Source organism: Notamacropus eugenii, chromosome 6, assembly GCF_028372415.1.
Source record: "Notamacropus eugenii isolate mMacEug1 chromosome 6, mMacEug1.pri_v2, whole genome shotgun sequence".
NCBI classification, from domain to species: Eukaryota; Metazoa; Chordata; class Mammalia; order Diprotodontia; family Macropodidae; genus Notamacropus; species Notamacropus eugenii.
In genome coordinates, this window is record NC_092877.1 from 377,275,750 (window position 1) to 377,284,323 (window position 8,574).

Below are 8,574 nucleotides of genomic sequence, written 5' to 3' on the forward strand. Positions count from 1 at the left end.
GACTGTCCTCTTTGTACTTCTGGCTGAGTTTTTTTGGTCCTTTTCTGCACACTAAACAAATATTACAAGGACCCATTTTGGGGGTAGGATCATTATTGCTCCTCCTCCCCCTTGACCTTTCCAGGAGAAAAAAAATGGGAGAAGCCTGATAAGAAACATCATAGTCAAGCAACGTTGATCCACACAGTGGCTATGATCAAACTACGGGTCTCTTTATAACCCTTCCCTCTCCATTGGGAGGCAGAAAACACGTTTCATCAATCAGTTATTGTCACTCAGTCAATAAGCATTTTTTAAACACCAACTATGTGCATGACTACCTTAGCACACTAGTGCTAAGCACTGGGGATATGAAGAAAGGTGAGTTCACCATCTAATGGAGAGTGGGACAACATGGAAACAATGACGTGCCAACAAGATAAATACAGGGTAAGTGGGAGCAAATCCATAAAGGGAAGGCACCTGTATTGAGGTAATATTTTAGTTGGGATTTGAAGGAAGTCAGTAAGCAGAGATGAGGAAAAAGAGCATTCCAGGCTTGGTGCACAGTCAGTGCAAATGCCCAGAGTCTGGAGATGGAGAGTCTTGTTTGTAGAACAGCCAGGAGGCAGGTGTCACTGGATCACTGGGTGTGTGAGGACAAGTAAAGTGTATGAAGACTGGCAAGGAAGAAGCAGGACCAGGTGATGGGAGGCTTTAAAGGTCAAACAGAGGATTTTATATTGGATCCTTGGTCTTCTGTGTTTAAGCCCAAAATCCTTTCATTTTCCTAAGATGTCTTCTGACAGGTGAGAGGACAATCTGAGGGCTTTCACTGGGTTTTCACTGGGTCATGGTGCACCTGGCAGCAAGAGGTCTCAGGATGCACAGGGATTGATGGACAGATGAATAGACGGATGGATGGATGGAAGGATGGATGGATGGATGGAAGGATGGATGGATGGATGGATGGAGGAACAAGGGAGGGTGGGGAAGGGGAAACACAGTCCCATTCCTACTTGCTTCTGGAGGTGTTGACAAATTGTGGGGGATAGAGTAGGAAAAGGCCACCCACACCAAGACTTTCTTCCCACATGATGACTTCTGTTTTCGGTAGCAGACAGAATGTTTATTCCCATGACTTCATCAGCTGGGTCTTTCCCTTGGAAGAAGAAAGAGACAATCACAGAATGAGAGAATGAGAGAGAGAGGGAACAGCTTGAATACATCAGTCTACTGGGAACTGCAGGCCAAGGCAGTGACATGAGAACTCAAGAATGAGGATTCCATTTCAGCAGAGCGTGAAGGAGTGTGTGCGTGTGTGCGTGCGTGTGTGTGTGTGTGTGTGTGTGTGTGCGTGTGTGCGTGTACCATCTCTCCCTCCCACCCTCCTTTGCACCTTCTATCCTTCCATGTTGGAGCTCACCTATCATAAGCATGGCCCTCCCCATAGAGCATGAGATGGATGACAGTTTCAGGCTGATGCTTGACCCACGTAAGATCAATGACTCTGAGCAGGTTCTAGGTCAGGTCCCCAGAACTAAAAGGGGGAAGACACCCCTGCAGGGCAGCCCTCTGCCACAGCCCTGCCTGCTTCTCTTTTGTCCCAGAGTCCCAAGCAGGTTGGCCATAGCCCTCAGATGGGATTCCGTGTGGATTTGCCCAAGGATTCAAACCAATTTGTTGTGGGCCCTCTGGCAGCTCTGATGACATCATTTGTGTTGTTCACTATTTGGGAAAACAGCAACGGGTCCTGCCATCTCCATCCACTGGTCCCTCAGACATCACAGAGTGTCCTCTTCCATGGTAGGATTTTCATGATGTCACAGGTGCTCTGAGAGGCCTCTTCAGCCAGACTGGTTGTCCCCTCATTCCCCTTTCAACTAACACACAACCATACTGTAAAAGTGCAGGCAGATGGAGCCCAATGAATTAGCATGGAATAAGGAATTACGCCACTGGTGGAAACAGCAGAATTTCAGTGTTGTGGAGGCAAGTGCTGAGGATATCTAGTCCAACTCATAAGAATCTTCTTTACCAGATTCTCAGCTAAAGGTCTGTTTAACCTTCGCTTAAAGCCCTCCAAGAACAGGAAACTCACTACCTTCCAAGACAGCCTCATTGCGCTTTCAGTCATCTGTGTTTTTTGTGAAGTGCTCCTTAACATCTCTCCACCCTAATCCGTCCATTACTATTAGTTCTGCCTTTTGGGGCTAAGATGAGCAGGTTCAATACCTCTCCCACATATCTGAAGATAAATTAATTTACTGATTCAGTGCTATGCTAGTCTCATAAAACTACTGATGGTATACATTTCAGAAGTAGACAAGATAACAAAATTCAGTTGAAGTGATGTAAAGCTGAGATCTCAAAAGAAGTAATGGGGAAAAAAATCATAGGATGAAATAGATATTGTACTACCAGTCTCAAATTATATTAAAAAGCAGAATCATAAAGTTCTCTTTTTTAAATGAAATTTGTACTTAGTGTAGCACTAATAAAATAGGAAAGAACATTAATGGAACAGATTAGGTAAGCAAGAACCAACAGCAGTTCAGAAGAGTAGCCCAGTGGAAAACTAGGAACAAAAATTATTGAAGAAAAGATTTCCAGTTGGGAATGGGGTGGGGACTGTTGGGAAAACTGGAAAGTAATTTGGCAGAAATGAGATTTAGATCAGCTTCTTACACCATATACTACAGCAAACGCTAAATGTAACTGTGATCTAAGTGTAAAAGGTGACAACTTAAAAAAAAAAAAAAGGAAATATGTTTCAGAACCATGGTCAGAGGAAGGATCCTAAAACAAGTAAGTGATCTTAAATTACAAAACAGATAATTTTGACTAGATAAGACTAAAATTTTTGAAAGAAAAAAATCACTGTAGAGGAACTAAGAAGAAGTACTGTCAAACTGACAAATGTTTGGATCAAGTATCACTGATTAAAGGGCAGCTAGGTGGTGCCATAATGCAAAGACCTGAGTTCAAATGTGACCTCAGACACTTATTATCTGCATGACCCTTATTGGGTCACTCAACCCTGATTGTCTCAGTTTTCTTTTTTTTTTTTAATGAATTAATTTTTTAATGTTCTACAATCACTACCAAAAAACTTAGATTTTTACCCCCCCACTTATCCCCCACCACCCCCCTCCCTCCCCAAGATGCCATACAGTTCTATATAGGATCTATATACTTTCCTATTGAGTACATTTTCACTATAGTTATGCTGTGTAGATGAACTAAAATAAATGGATGAAATCATATAACAAATCAAAACATAATAAACACACACACACACACACACACACACATACACAACCATGATCTGCTACATTCTGCAAATGAATTCCATAGTTCTTTCTCTGAGTGTGGAAGGCATTTTGCCTTAGAAAACCATTGGGAATTATTTTTTGTTTTAAGTCCTTGCATTGCAATGAAGCTCCAAGTCTACCAGAAAAAACTCTCGCACACTATGGTCGTTGCTGTGCACAAAGTTCTCCTGGTTCTGCTCCTTTCGCTCAGCATCAGGTCATATAAGTCCTTCCAGGTCTCTCTGAAGTCTTCTTGTTCATCATTTCTTATGGCGCAGTAGTACTCTATTACATTCATATGTCACGACTTATTCAGCCATTCCCCAATTGATGGGCATCCCTTTGACTTCCAGTTTTTGGCCAACACAAAGAGAGCTGCTATAAATATTTTTGTACATATGGGACCCTTTCCCATTTTATGATCTCTTGGGGATACAGTCATAGTAGCGATATTGCTGGGTCAAAGGGTGTGCACATTTCTGTAGTCAGTTTTTTCATCTGTAAAATGAGCTTGAGAAGGAAATGACAAACCATTATAGTATCTTTGCCATGAAAAACCCAAGTGGGGTCACAAAGAGTTGGACATGACTGAAAACAACTAAACAACAAAATCACTGATTAAAGACCAATATCCATGATACAGAAGGAATTTAAAGGAACACATCAAATCAAAACCCATTACCCAATAGATCTGTGGTCAAAGAATATGAGTAAATGGCTCTCAAAAGATTTGCAAAATCTCTACAACCATATGAAAATATCCTCCATATCAGTCAGTAAATAAACATTTATTACAGAGTTTCCACACTGGGAATTTCCCAACAAAACAAGCAAACAAAACCAAAACCCCAAACTCATCACAGATCTAGTTCTTACAGCATCCCCGAGAAGTGATTATTCATTTGAGGACTTGCATAGATAAGGAACTCATTGCATTTCAAGGTAATCCACTCCAATGTATAGGAAATGGTTCCTTAAATCAGGTCATTTTGCAATAATCAGGATGCTTTCAGAAAAGCCTGAAAAGACTTACCCAAAATGATGCAAAATGAAGAGAGCAGAACCAGGAGAAAATTGTTCATAGAAACAGCAACATTGTACAATGATCAGTTGTTCATTACTTAGCTATTCTGAGCAACGCAAAGATCCAAGACAGTTCCGAAGACAAAAATTGATGAAAAATGCTTTCCATTTCCAGAGAAAGACTAAAAGGGTCTGGATGCAGATTGAAGCAGACTTTTAAAATTTTTCTTCTTTTTTTGTTTGTGTTTTCTTTCACAACGTGATTAATATGGAAATACATTTTCTGTGACTGGATATGTATAACCTATATAAAATTGGTTGCCTTTTCATTGAGGGAGGAGGGGAGGGAAGGAGAAAGGGGGAGAATTAAGAACTCAAATGAGGGTTAAAAATTATTTTTAGATATAATTAGAAAAAATAAAATACTTGAAAACATTTTTTTAAAAAATCACATCATTAAGTTTCTCTGCAACTTTCATCCAATGCTTATCATTCTGCTTTTGGGAATCAAACAGAATGATTCCTGCTGCTGTACAACTCTTTCAGATATCTGAAGATGTTTATCACGTGTCCCCAAAGTGTTCTCATTTCTTGGCTAAGCATCAAGAACTCTTTCAATAAATTATTGTATAGAATGTTCTTCAGTCCTTTCATTACCAGGTCAGTCCCTCCCACCTGGAATGATCCCATTTATCAGTGTCCTTCCTGAAAAGTGTTGCTTGGAGCTGAATACAATATCCCATGTGTGGCTCACCAGTACTCAGTCTGGGGATTATCATCTCCCTTGACAGTGACGCTATGCCTTTTAATGAAACCTAGGATCATACAAGCTTTTTTTTTTTCCTGGGTTGGGATGGAGGCAAGCAGTGTCACACTGTTAGCTTGTATTGAGCTTGTGGTCTATCCAAAATTCCAGATCTTTTTGTTATGAATTATTGTCTAGCTGTGCCTCCCTCATCATATACTTGTACAGCTGATTTCTGGAAAACAAGTAACAGAATGTGCATTTACCCCTATTAAATTTACATCTTTATAGTTTTAAAGTTAAATGCATTAAGGTATTAATTTTCAAGATGTCTGAAAGAGTGAGAGATGCCAAAGAATTTAAAAGACAACAAAAATACCAGATAATGTTGCTACTCTAAAAAAGATAATCACAAAAATTTTAGTAACTAATTATTTGTGTTCCTTTTGCTAATCTCCATAATAGCTTTTTTGAGAGTTATCAGCACACACACACATCGAAGGAGAGAGAGGGGGAGGGAGGGAGGGAGGGAGAGGAGAATCAATGATGAAAATATGAGGGAGCTTTCACAGATGGTTTTCTACAGCAGACCACATTTACACAACCACACAATAGACTGAAAAGTGTTGGGAATACAAGAGTTTACTGTTCTTATGGTTCATTAACTACACACATAAAAAGCACCAGTCTGGCAGAACAAAAACCAAATTTATATACATGCATACCTCCAGTGAGGCGTCTCCCATGTACATGTATAAGATCACAATTTATTATCAATACCAAGGCATAAATCAGGGAGACACGCGCTCACCAAAGCTGTCATAGTATCTTGTGCAGAGACCTAATGTGGAAAGGATCTTTTGGAGGTGATACCATTCATTCCATATTTCTCTTTGTAGGTGACGTTGTGCTTTATAAAGTTCCAAAATACTACAGACCTTCTGCAGTGAGATCCACAGAGACTCACAAAGAGATCTGCCTAATTATGCATACTGGAAAAACAAATGGATGAAGAATGCTTACTGCAGAGCCTATGACTTGTAGTTGAGTGGAAAGCCCATTGAGTTATTGCATCATACATAGATAAAGGACACACTTTGCAAATGGACAACAAACCACATCCGGGACTTACTAGAAGAAGCTCTCGGTTTGCATTGGGGAAATGGTGCTTTTAATCATCTGTTTCTTGCCACAAATGTCCACGCTATCTATTGCTACTCTGGCAAGTCTACAGGAGTTAGAAGTGATGGAGCACCACAGTCTCTGAAAGTTCAAAATTAAGGACCACTGGAAAGCCCCCAGAGAGGTGCATGGTAGATATAAGTTGGTTGCAGCCTGTTACCAATGCTCACAACATGGAAGAAGGAAGCGGTATAAAAGATACTACCCAGGGGATGTATGATTGGAAAGGGGGATGGGCTGGTTTTGTCATGAGAGAGAACAGTTCTGTACTGGTGTTCATGGAATACTGCATGTGCCAGAGAAAGGACTCTAGAATGTTGGGGAGCTCCTATATGGAGAAATATATATATATATGTATATATATATATGGGAAATATGGAGGAAAATGATACAGAATGACTGGCTTATAGTCTGCCCAAGGAAGAACTCTTGTCACCTCTCTATTTCTGGCTAGGACACCACCACTAACAGCAATAACAACACTAATAACGTGTTTATATAGCACTTTAAGGTTTGCAAAGTAGTTTGTAAGTATTACCTCATTTGAGCCTCACAATAACTGAGAGATAAGTGCCATTATTATCTCCATTTTACAGATGAGGAAACTGAGGCACTGAGAAGTTAAATTACTTGCCCAGAGTGACACAGTAAGGGTCAAGGCTGGATTTGAACTTGGGTCTTCCTGACTCCAATGCCAGCACTCTGTCTACCATGCCACCTAGCAACAGAGTACTTGCAGCCCTTTTTCGTTTTCTTTTTCTCACCCTTTAGCTGTTTCTTTAATAATCTAATATGCAATTCCCACTCAAGCAGAGCTTATGTGTTTTTGATAACTGCTTATGTATTCTTTGGGTTCCTCACATCTTTTCTGTGGCTTTTTGTGGTGTTCTCTGAAGTCTTTGTGTCATCTGCATTTTCTTTGAGGAGAAATAAAGGATGTCCTTTATGCATATGCATTTATACCTTGAATGCTTATACAGGAGCAGAGGACACTTTTAACCTACCTCTGTTGGAACCTAGATGCATCATAGTTGGATGCTTTTCCTGGAATAAACATTAGGTGGGGATACAACAAGTCCAAAGAGAAAATGACTTATCTAGACCACTTCCCAAAATCGGACCTTGTCTGTGTGACTCTAACGTCTTGTGGAGGCCCTGGCACATGAGGTAGATGTATTATAGTGCTAGAAAGTAATCGATATTACTAAAACACACATAAGCACATCACCCCCACCTTCACATAAAGATTCATTGGTTCTGTTGACTTTAGGAAAAATACAATCTCCTGAGGTTGGCACTTAAAGTCCTGAAGAAACTAATAAGACCCACCTACCTTCCCAGTTTTATTTCATGTTATGCCTGTAACACAATCTCCATTTCACACAAGCTTCTCTTTGAGTTGTTCCCTGAATACTAAATTTCATCTCTTGCCTCCATGCCCTTCCATAGCTGGAAAGAGCCCTGGATAGGGAACAGGGAGACATGGCTTTTAGTTCCTTTTCTTTCCTGCTGTCTCTCCACCTTTGACTCATTGAATCTCTAGCTTTCTTCAAAGTATCACTCAGGGGGCACTTCCTGAGGGGCTCTCCTTTGCTGCTTTCTGTCTCTCTGTGTTTCTGTCTCTGTCTCTGCCTGTCTGTCTGTCTGTCTGTCTCTCTCCTCTTTTAGTCTCTGTGTCTCTCTCTAACTTTGTCTCGTCCCTCACTCTCTGTCTTTATTTATTTGCTATTATATAAGGTATAGCCAACTATGGAATGAAAGCTTCCTCAGGGCAGGGACTTGCTGTCTTTTACTGTATCCCTAGTGCCCGGCACAGTGCTTGGCACATTGGAAGCACTTAATATATTTGTAGAATTGAATTAAATTAAGGATATCAATAAGTTATTATTTAATGTTATAATTTTTTTAGTGTCTGACATAGAGCTCTGCATACAACAGGGACTTAATAAATGCGTGCTTCATTGTATTCACCCTGGAATTCACCCACTTCCCCCCTTATGCCTTTTGTACAGCCCAACCTTTGCACAATACATGAGTTCAGCAAACTTTTGTTTGAAGTTGTACTGAGCCCAGACTTTTCAGAGGAAGAAATTCTTAGTGAATTGGAATATCACAGAATGTTTCTGATTTCTGAAGAATCTGCACTAGGGGGTGGGCACCAAAAGAAAGGAGCTAGCATTGGGTGGTGGACAGAGCCATGGGTACTGAGTCAGGGCTTTTAGTTTCAGCTTTCTCATAAACCACTGTGTGGGCTCAGGTAAGTCACTCCTCATGCTTTAGTTTCCTCATCTGCCAAAAGAAGGGCTGGATCATTGCATGATACAATGGAAC